Genomic DNA, 12,113 nt, shown 5'->3' with positions numbered 1-12,113 from the left:
ACATACAAGCTCAGATTTATGCTTGCGTGCTTGTTTTCTTTTTCCTGAAGAAGAAACGATTGGCCATAGAGATACTGACATGCAAGATTCGATTAACACACAGTGCACATGTAACTTCAGCTGACCCCAGAAAGTTTGATTTGCTATGACAAATGGTCAATGGGAACGGTTCATTTAACTGCTATCTCTCTGCAAACGTCACATGTGCAAACGTAAAACCTCTGCTCCACGGTCAGCTTTGTGAAGACCCAGCAGCTGATATTTCATACATTTCCTATTATAGCAAAGAGAGAGGGACTTCCTCCATAGTACTGACACAGTAAAGTTAAAACACATTACATTTACAAAGAATCCAATTACTGCTCGCAGATTGAGTTGAAAGGGCGTCTATGGAAAACAATGCAAAATCTCCGCAGTTCTCAATGTTCTTTAATCACCGTGCTGGAGCCCCATACAGCTGAACCAGCATGCTAAAATCATGACTGCCCTGAGGCACCATGGGAGGGCTCTTTGGCTCAGATTAGAACATAAAACTATAATTTGTTCCACTGGGTTTTGTAGTTCATTGGGCCTCTTGTCTGTAAAGTAGGCTTAGCATTTATTTGATGCCGTGTAAATGCAGAACACAGCAACACGGTCTGATGCTCAAGACCTGTGGCGGCTCTACTAGGCCTGGGGGAAACACCTAAAATGTAATTTTCTTTTAAGGGCTGCACCACAAAAACAAGATGTCTTGCGGAGAAACAACTATGGAAGTCGAATATTAAGTCACAGAGTATCAACAAACCAGGTGTTTGCATGAAAAAAAGGCGGTGCTTGAGGCAAATGCCATCTTGTTTTGCTTTTTTTCCTGAGATTAGAACAAGGACAAAATCATAGGCTAGGCAACTTTTTTTATATACCAAAAATCACACCCTTCACTGCAGGGCTCTACGCTTAATTTTCTTTTTAGGAGCGCTTGTGCTCCTAATTAGAAAAATTTAGGAGCACCTTCAAATCAATAATCAAAAATTCTGATCAAAAATTTACCTTTCCATTACATGGTGATATTTGACTCAGTGATTTACAGGGAATTTTGATTTTACCTTTGTAATGGCATTTTCCTAACTTCATTAAAAAGTATGTCATCTTTTATGTCAAATTCAAAAAACATTAATAAGCTTATCATCATTTCTAATTAAATAAGTCGAATAAAAACAATTAGAATAAGCAGTGGAATAAGATACCAATCAAATGAAATCAGTATTTAAGGAATACATTTGTACTACAGAGGTGGCACAGAAGAACACAAAAGTGACTTGTAGGTGTATTTTCAGATATTTAACGAGACTCAGAGGTTGCATAAGTGCAATTAAATTAATAAATTCGTGTCGAGGTTAATGTTTTAAATATAACATTTTGAATGTAGAAATATTAAAATTATTTTTAAATAACAGAAAAGATACTTTAAAAATTTAATTAAAGCCACCAGTAGGTGCCGGTATGTCACTGATTTGATCACTGAATTATTCATTTAATTGATTCGTTCGAATGGCTGATTCAAACGCAATTCATTCATAAATGAAACACCGCTGTTTGAACGGAGATGTGCAGCGGCTTGGCTGAGACTTTGTTTGAAACTATTTTCGTTGATGAAATCGAGCAAAATAAGGCAATAGTGTTGTAGTCAGACAATATAAGTCACTTAATATTAACTTCTTGTTTAATTAACTGTTGTATTAAATCAAGATCACATTTGCAAACTCCCTTAATAATCATTAAAAGCTGTCCCTCATCTTAGTTCATCGCGATCTCACAAAATTCCATTATAATCAACGAAGCTCCTTACAATGCACAATGAATCTCTTACTTACAAGCGGTCTACACTTTTTTTGTTATGTAATACATTACTCAACGCTGCAAAAACACGTATGTTAGAAACCTTTAAAGCTCCCTCAGCACAAACACAAATATGCTGATCGGGTCAGTTGCACTGGTGCTCCTAAACATTTTTTCATAGTCGCACGCAGTAGTTTGGTCGCACTGTAGAGCCCTGCTTCACTGTACCACCACCACAGCAGCCATATGATTTGTTCCTCATCTTGAATTCCCGAGAGCCATGAGACATCCATCATCACGGGTCTCAGAGAGTTTCTGTTCTCCATCAGTGTGGGGCACAAGCAGAAGGACAAACACTGGCTCTATAGTCTTGGCAGCACATCACTCTGGATACGAGCGTCTCTTCATTTACTAAATGGACATGTCCATTCCTTTGCCAAAAGAGAAGGGAGATGAGTGATGAGGCCAGTGAAGGGTTCAGAGCTGCACTTCCTTACACATAAGTGCTGCATGTAATCCGGAGGAAGTGGACCACACCCACAACCACAAGCAACCTACAGTGCTTCCTCTGACCTTGTGCTCTGAAACATTCTCAGTGTGTCTGGTTTAAACAGAGTATATTAGTGCGGAGCTGACTCTGAGAGACTGAAATTAGCTGCACCATAACCAATCAGAAACCAGAGCAGTTGGCAGGACTGGCACTGAACTTAGCTAGGTTAAGTTGAAGGTGATGGTCCATCATCCAGCAAGAAATGTCTGTTAGACACGCAGAGATGCGAGTAGCTATCGTCGGATCATCAGGATGGAATGAGAGGTAGACTGGAGACTGGAGTAATGATGCTGAAAATTCAGCTTTGATCACAGGAATAAATGCTAAATAGGAAACCAATATTAGAATTTTTTTTTTTTTTTAAATATCTGTATATTTAAAAATGACAGATCTCAGCTCAAGTTTTGCTTCAGTTTGTATTCTATTCCATTCCATTGTATCAGTTTAAATAGTTTGTTTTGATAATATATTATGTTAGGGCTATATTATAAACCTGATAAATAATTGACCTAGTTTTTGAGTCTTTGACTTTGAGTCTCTTGCTCATCAAGGCTGTATTCATTTAAAAAATACAGAAAAAACAGTTATATAGTGAAATATTATTGCAATTTCTAATATTGGTTTCCTATTTAGCATTTATTCCTGTGATCAAAGCTGAATTTTCAGCATCATTACTCCAGTCTTCAGTGTCCCATGATCCTTCAGAAATCATTCTAATATGCTGATTTATTATCAGTGTTGAAACTGTTGTGCTGCTTAATATTTTTTAGGAACCTGTTACTTTTTTCTTTGATTAATAAAACATTTAAAAGAACAGCATTTATTCTAAATAGAAATATTTTCTAACAATAGAAGTCTTTACTATCAATTTTATCCATTTAACACATCCTTGCTGAATAAAGTTTATTTAACTTTCTTTATACTTTTTTTAAGTATCTTAAAAAAAAAAAAAAAAAAAAAAAATTCTGACCCCAAACTTTTGAATAGTTTATATTGTAACACAAAATCTCTATTTTGACTAAACACTGTTCTTTTTAACTTTTTTTTTTTTTTTTTAATATCACAGGTCCCAAAAAATACAGTATAAACAAAAATAAATAAATTAAAAAAGCAGTACAACTGTTTTCTACATTGATTAAAAATCAGCATATTAGAATGATTTCTAAAGGATCATGTGACACTGAAAATATTTACATTTATTTACATTTATTCATTTAGCTGACGCTTTTATCCAAAGCGACTTACAATTGCTATATATGTCAGAGGTCGCACGCCTCTGGAGCAACTAGGGGTTAAGTGTCTTGCTCAGGGACACATTGGTGTCTCACAGTGGATTCGAACCCGGGTCTCTCACACCAAAGGCATGTGTCTTATCCACTGCGCCATCACCACCCTTTGCTTCACAGGAATTAATAAAATTTTAAAGTATATTAAAATAGAAAACATTTATTTTATACCGCAAAATAATATAAAAAATACCGCAAACTACTGCTTTGCTTCACAGGAATTAATTAAATTTTAAAGTATATTAAAATAGAAAACATTTATTTTATACCGCAAAATAATATTTCACAATATTATTTTGTGAAATAATATTCAGTATTTTTTTTTTATCAAATAGATCAAGCCTCGATGAGCATAAGAAACTTCTTTAAAAAATTTATCCAAACTTTTGAACTGCAGTGTATTGTACAGTAAAAATGTTTTCTCAGGTAACCTAAAATGTACATCATTTAGTTACATCAAGGGTCAAATCAAATATAAATAGCACATTAAAGTTAAAAGTTACACACTTTATTTGTGTGCATGCTGTACAGGTCTGGTATAAAGAATGCTTTTGCTCAGGTGCCCGAAATGTCTGCAAAATAGAGAAAAGTTTTGCTCAGCAAGAAAAAAATTGAGGGAACGTTGCTCCCACGGGTCCTTAAATTTGATACAACTAAATTGAAGAGTTTTTAAGGCCTTAGACAGTTTTAAATATGTTAAATGGTATAAGAAATATTTTTTTCAAATTGCCTCAAATAGATTTTTAAGAATTCTGCAAATACCTTATAAATAGTAAAATAAAACTCTTTCCTTGATATTTGTGTATTGAAAATGTTTTTGATTGACATTTATGGCCTTTATTTTATTTGGGCTAGTTAAATTAATTTTCGGGCTACCGAAATCTGAAGAGTACCTGCCCGAAGGGCTACCAGGGATTTAGAAATTTTGCGAGCCCTGAGTAGTGTTACTTCTGTGATACATATGTGGAGTTTCTGCACGAGGGTGCCCTCTGGCATGCAGTATGAATGAAACCATCATTACATGCGTTTATAGTGCTCAATTGACAATCCATCCTATTTTGGGAAAAATTCTGGAGGAAAAAAACAAAACAAAACAAAACAAAACAAATGTTAAGCAAGCATATAATAATCCACGCTTTTTCCAGTGTGCAGAGATTTACACAAGTTTTTTTGTTGTTAATTTGTTGCAAAAAACACTGATGTGCCAAGCTATCAGAACCGACCCGAAGACCGTGGTTAAAAACCAAAGTATGTATTGAACCATGGACTTCACCATGCGAAACTCCCAATCACGTAGATTCTTATTAGAATGACTGAATTTCACACATTGTGTGCTACTTTCCCATCAGTATGTGAATTGCATGTGTGTCAATACAACAAGCACAGCAACAAGCTCAGCCTCATCTTGTATTGAATTCGTTACAGGCACACTAATGCAGTAAGATTTCTCATTTCTGCTGTCCTGACTCATATTAGCACCAGAATGGACAAGCACAAAACTCAACTCAATTAGAAAAAGGACACTGCCCAACATGCAGAGAAAGCCCCTTTTCCACTGAAGCACAGTTTAAAAGCCCCAGTCAAAACGCAAAGTTGTCTTTCACAGGAAGAGACTGATTGCTGCTCTAATCTTTGTGCTCGCATACGAGCGTGATGCCCTTGTGCACATTAATGATACAAGTTTTCTGCCCTCTCATCACAGAACTGGGCCTGTTCGAAGCACACAGACTCTTTCAATACCATATTAACATGTGGGCCGCCAAGAGGGGAAGGAGGAGGTGGAGTAACTTGGGAACAAAGCCTCTATAGTTGTCTCAAGCCTGGCTATGATAGTTATGTAATTTAACTGGCAAGGCTGCATTTCCCCACTGGAGTACCGCAGACTAATCTCACTGAGGGATGGAGCTGCTCTGGAAAGCAGCGAGGACAAGAAAAATACACACTGCTGAGCAGAGGTTTTCCTTTCATCTGTGGTCGTGCCTAAAACGTCCCCTCTTGCAGTCAGGAGATAATGCTGCAAATATGATCAGATCTGTGATAGGATGGTGCGCAGGGTTCAAAGGGAAATGCAGGTAGAGAGGGCTAAAGCAAGCGCCTTTGCTAACCATCAGCATGGAGGTGGATTTAGCGCGATTAAAAATAAAATCTGATTCTGATTTACTGCTCTGGGTGCCTGGAAACCATGTGACTGGCATCACATGAGGAGAAGTGGAAGGGGTTTGGGAGGGGGCGAGGAAAACACGCACACAGCCCGTGCTGCCGGCATAATGAGCTTTGTGAGCAGTCTCCTTGGTTTCCACTGACAGTAAGCAGATATAGTCTGATTTCAGAGGTAAACACCAGAAGATCTCTGAGCTCCAGAGCTCCACAGGAACAACAAAAAATGGAGGAAATTATCAGCGCTTCAGAGGGTAAAAAAGGAGCTTGACTTCACTCTGCTAGCCTGTATGCTGAGAGATAATAGCAGTCACAACTGTAGAGATACGATGCAAAACTTCAAAGAATAGTTCACTCGAAACAAAAAATGTGTTCCAAACCCTATCTTTCTTGGATGGACCAGAAAAGGAGATAAACAATGTTTTGTAAGTCTTATGAAACCATCCAACACAGAAATTCTGAGAAAAAGAACAAGAATCAATATCATTCATTAATGCTTTTTACTTTTTGTATAAAACTTGGTTGTACTAGTCTAGTAAACTGTTACTAAAATTTCAACAAAGTTTTTGGGTGAACTATTATTAAGCCTTTCTTAGTACACCACAGCACACTATCTGTTCTACTACTATGGGTCTGCTGGGTTCCGTGGGGGAATGACTGTCATAGGCTGCTGCTGCTTACTGATGAAGAAGCATGGTCATATGAGCTGCGTGCTGGAGTGGGACTCTAGATTAGAGACAGCAAGCTCTCTGCAAGCAGTGGCCCATTAGTGACCCATTTTCACAACAGCCTCTATGCACACATATCCACAGAGGTGACAAAATCCACACTCAAAAACAAAAACCCTTAACAAAAGCAGCGGCGGCAGGCAGGGCCCAGGCATGCAATAAGCCCTGCTCTTAATGCACACATTCCAGAGCTGAGCCGTCCACCTGCCTGTTGGTACTAGTAGGGGCGCCAACAAACTCAACGGCATCACATTCACAAATAAAAGCTACACATTCAAACATATACTCTATTTAATGCAAGTGAGAAACACCAGCTCAAAGTGCCTAGTCACTATTCTCAAACTGGCTAAAAATGAACAATATCTAAGGAAAATAAACATCCCACAGCAGCCAGAGCCAGACAGTTGCAGCCTCAGTTATGCTTCCTCAGTGTTTCAATATCCAACCGTCGTACCAAAAACAAGGAACTAGCTGCTAACAGTCAAATATTCATTACTAGCTGCAACAGAAAGAAAGAAGGGATTTACCGATTCCATGGCCGTCTTCAGTTGGGAAAGGTTAAAATCCAGCTAAAAATGCTGAAGATGAGGCTGTGAAGTCCAAGGAATCCTGTGAAAGCAAAATTAAAGAAAGATTAGTCTCGAGAATACTGATAGTTCACCTTTCAAACATGAACAGTCATTTCCTCAATGCAGATTAATTTTACTGTATTCCTTCATTTCAGCACACCGAACGTGAAAGGCCAGTCCAGGCGAGAAAAAGGGCAGAGGATACACTTCATACACTGTTTTTTTACTCAGAGGTCCATTTATTAGGAATGGGTTCATCACAATTTCAGGGACAGTTGGTGTGCTGGGACACGATGGGCACATTCCTATGTCGCTGTCACCCAATCCCACAAGCTCCTTTGCAACAGTTTCATCATGACAACAGCTGCAACAAGAGTGGTATTCAAGGCTTGATAGCAATGCCTACTGTACCCTTACTAGGGCTGGGCGATATGGCAAAAAATTAAATCCAGATTTCTTTCAGAATGTTGACGGTTTCGAGATAATTTAACAAAAACAAATTCAACAACAAAAGAATGAAATACGAAGGCAAATATTGTACAAACTTGTAGCAAATCCTATGTTCAGAAATAATATCAAATAAGAAAAATGCTAAATATTTCTATTTAGCCAATATGTAGACATTCAGTTTTATATATCAACTCAAAAAGTCAGTTCAAATTCAAAATTACTGAAAGTATAACACCAGTAATGTGTCATAACACTAAATGCTTTGTAAAAACAAAATAAAATAGCAGCATCTTTCAGCCCTTCACCTACATGCAAATATGAAATCAAACATACAATAGTAGATCTTTACAGGTAAACATGCACTTAATGGATGTGTTTGACCACTGCACTCATGTCTCGCATCTTTTGAAGTTTCTCACATGACACAGCAGTCTAAAACAGGGTGCTCAAGTATAAAAAAAAAAAAAAAAAAAAAAAAAAAAAAAAAGTTCTGATTGCGACTAGTAACATTGCTAATTTTTAAGGATGTAACGATGAACCGTGAGCCAGTTGAAAATCGATTCAAATGTGACAATTCAAATCAGTTGAGATGCCAAAAAAATCTCGATACAATTAGAGTAGTTTATATGAATGTAATGTGTTTCCCACAGGATTTTGTGAGACTTGTGGCGGCAGGTGACGTCACATAACAATTTGCATATTTATGATGTCATTGCATCAAGTTTGCATTCAGACAAGTTTTGGCACTTCAGATCTGTTCTACTCTATGAATTGTCACATACTGTAATACAAATGAATGCCCAATAAAGCGGTTCACATTTACATATTTTCTGTTGTCATACATAAAACAAGTATAAATAGTGACTAAACATGACCCATTAATACTACATTATCCAGGAATCACTCTCACTATACTCCTTAAATCCTTATTCATAATCGTGACATCGTCTGACAAAATCAACATACATCTACACTAAAAAGCGACTATATGTGTTGGTTTTGGCTATATTACTGCTTTGTCTCATTCAGCGCACTGCCTGCATCTGACTAACAAACTGAGCATATTAACAGACGAATTATACTCATTTTTAAAAGTCCAAAGAGTCAGTAAATCGACAGGTGCTTGGAAATGTGGTTTTGTAAATGATTTATTGACGAGTCTGCTGCGGTACGGCAAACAATGCACTGCTTCTCTGCCGCTCACTGCACAGAACAGACGCCGAGAGAGGTGACACTGCGCTGGGTGAGTCAGACCTTGCGCTCATGGGGCAGTACTGGAGACATCTTCCAACTGAATGAAAGCTAAAGTTTTTTTCAGAAAAGTCGCTAGGTTTGTCAGTATGCACCTTATGGAAAAAAAGCCGCTAAAAGGGTCTGAAAGTTGCTATATATAGTGCTGAAGTCATGCTCGTGTATGTGAGACGCCGGAGCTGATGGCAGGGGGCGGTGGGTATTTGTGGCAGTCGATGTGGATATTGTGGCGGCCTGCCACAAATAAATCAACGTATGGGAAACACCGATGTATCTCTGAGGGGATTTGACTGTCTTTAGAAATGTTTGTGTGGTATTTTCTTTTCACCTTACCTCTGAACGATGCATATTAAAGTAGAGTTCATAAGCGGCAGCTCTGCTTTGTTTACAGCGGTCACCCAGGAAACTCTATCATTGCGGTTCATAAGCGCCATCTGCTGGCAGAAAGTGAATTTGGCATCTCATTCAGCTCTTCTGCCGTTTCGTTCAGATGTGTTTTATGTAGTATAGTTTCACAAAAGTAAAGTCAGACCATTCTGTTTTTGCGTCACATTTCGAAATTATACCGATTCATTTAGATTAAAAACTGCTCATGCTAGATGTACACTGCATCTTTGTTTGGATCATGATTAAAACGCAGTGGTAGTGCACAGAAAAAGCCTTAGTTTGTTTATATGAAGAGATTTTTTTTGTGTAACTTATTTGATTTAGTTTTGTTACATTTCAATTTCACAAAGAAACGTGCAGCATTAGCGAAATAAAATGACACCTTTTCATTTACTGTATAGTGTCTAAAATCAAATTTTGTTTGTCATTTTTTGTTTCTCAAAAAATTCAAAATTGTGAATCGAATCGTATCGTGAGTTGAGTGAATCGTTACATCCCTACTAATTTTCCCATTCCACTGGCAGCATTTCATGTTTTTCAATAAAAACAGTGTGTGAATAGCCCCTTGCGACAATATGTTGCGGGCCCTTCATTGAGTTTATGCGGGCCCACATTTGAATGTTTAATCATGCTGTCGAATAAAATACAAAAATATCCTGAGCTTGTTACAGACCTCATTCCAGGCATTAGGGCTGAAATGATTAGTTGACATGATCGACAATAAAAAAAAAAATTGACAAATATTTTTGTTGTCGAGTAGTGGTTTGATCTCATATGACCTAATGTAAGAGCCTGCAGTAATGCTGTTTGACCAGTGTGGCACTGTAGCGCAAGAATGTAATTCAGCCCTCCTGGAAGTAGGGGTGTGCGATATGACGATTTTTGATCGTGGACGATAAAAATGTCTCCACGATCTGCTTTTGAAGAAATATCGTAGTATCGTGCTACAGTGCACATTGTGTCAAATACAGTTCTGGTCTCCGTCTCTATATACTGTACAACACGACATACAGCAGCAGAGTTACTCTGACAGAACACTGCACTTATTCGCGATCGCAAAAGTACATTATATGCATACAAGCCTTGCTGATTAAATGTTTAATTCGCGCGCTGGTCTGACATCCGCTTTTTCTGAGCGCATACACCAGAAGTAACTAAAACCCTGTCAAACAGCGCCTGATTACTGAACTAAGTTATCTTTTGCGCTAATACTGTCAAAACACACAAGGTTTACATACAGACTCAGTTGGTTATCTCTAAAATGAAAGTAAATAGTTAAGAGAGAAACGGATGCGTGCCTGTATATTAAATGCGTGCAGGTCTTAAAGGGACAGGACACTAAACATGCTGTCGACTGTCATTAAAGGGATAGTTCACCCTAAAATTTAATTTCTGTCATTATTTACTCTCTCACATGTTGTCCCAAACCTCTATTAATTTCTTGTGCTGAACCCAAAATAAGGTATTTTGAAGAATGAGGGTAACCAAACAGTTGCTGGTCCACATTGAATTTGATAGTAGGAAAGAAATCCTGTGGAAGTCACTGAGGACCAGCAACTGTTTGGTTTTCCACCTTCTTCAAAATAGCATTTATGTTCAGCAGAAGAAAGAAACTCATTCAGGTTTAAAACAACTTTTGAGTAAATGATGGTATAAAAATAAAACATTATGACAGAATTGACAGACAGATGACAATATTTATTTTTGGGGGGAACTATTCATTTAACATTAACAAAGCAACAAAACGCAAAGAGAAAAAAAATCACTCACTATTCTTGACTGAAAAACTTTAATACAGTTGCTTTAAGAATCAGTCTATCTAGTGTTTTATTTTTATATTTGTTCATTCAATTTCATTGAATGCTCCTGCTAAATACACCTATTGTACCTGAAAATAAAGCACTGTTTGTTTTATTTGTATATTATGTGTATTTGTAATGTGTATCTTTGCTCTTATTTTTTAGTAAGAAAGATAAAATGACAAAGATTTTTGTCTTCGCCTACTTTGGCCTAAATATGTCTTTTTGTTATGTCTAAATATGTCTTTTTTTTTTTGTTACCTTGAAAGGCTTTGTCTTTCTAGTTTGGCTGTAATGCTCAGACAACTTGTAAAACCAAAATAGTAAAACTAACATGACAAAGAATTGTGATAAAACCGTGAATAGTGATATTTCTAAAAAAAAAAAAATCGTGATATGATATTTTTCCCATATCGCCCACCTGGATGTAATTCAAGACACCACACACAGCGCTTCAGAACTAATGCAGACAAACCGGAGCGCTGTTTGGATGAATATGTAAATATATATTGCACGCTTTCCTCTAAGTAATGAAATAAACAACAAAAACTGACAGCAGTGTGAAAGCAGCAGTTAAAAATGCATCTGATTACAACGATGTGGATGTTTGCATGAGCTCTGCAGTTCAGTAAAGCACTCCAGTAAAGTCCGGTCACATTGTTCATTTATATAGTACTTTATGCCATAGATAACCTTAACTCAAGCAGCTTTACAGTATTAAACATGAAAAACCAGAGCCAGTGTCACTTTCAGTTAGAATTAGGGATGCATAGATCCGATACTCAGGATCGGTATCGGCTCCGATACGGTCATTTTCTGCGGATCGGGTATAGGGATGCAACGATTATAGATTTTGCTGGTACGATTATTGTCTGATGAATAATCACGGTTTTACGATTATGACGATTATTATGCATTTATTCATTTCCCAACATTAATAATGTATAAAATCACATGAACACTCTTTAGATGTTAAAGTGTTATTTATTGCTTTTTGAAACAGAAATAACACAGTAACCAACAATACAGCACAAAATAATAATAAACAAACAACAAAAGTCCATCTCTCCCATTAGAATTAAAAAAGGTGTTGAAAATAAGAAATGGAAATAGATCAC

General features: G+C 37.1%; 1 protein-coding gene across 1 annotated transcript in view; it reads right to left on the bottom strand.

Moving 5' to 3' along the window:
- LOC306884962 (ankyrin repeat domain-containing protein 11-like) overlaps positions 1-12,113 on the bottom strand; it is a 173,863-nt gene that overhangs the window by 100,733 nt on the left and 61,017 nt on the right. The window contains exon 2 of the mRNA XM_079441238.1: positions 7,067-7,148. The gene's annotated coding sequence lies outside the window, so the exon portion shown is untranslated. The remainder of the gene's footprint in view (positions 1-7,066; positions 7,149-12,113) is intronic.

This window comes from Barbus barbus (genome assembly GCF_936440315.1).
Source record: "Barbus barbus genome assembly, chromosome: 1".
Classification (NCBI taxonomy): domain Eukaryota; kingdom Metazoa; phylum Chordata; class Actinopteri; order Cypriniformes; family Cyprinidae; genus Barbus; species Barbus barbus.
The sequence above is the reverse complement of the archived record's forward strand: the minus strand, read 5'-3'. Positions and strand labels throughout refer to the sequence as shown.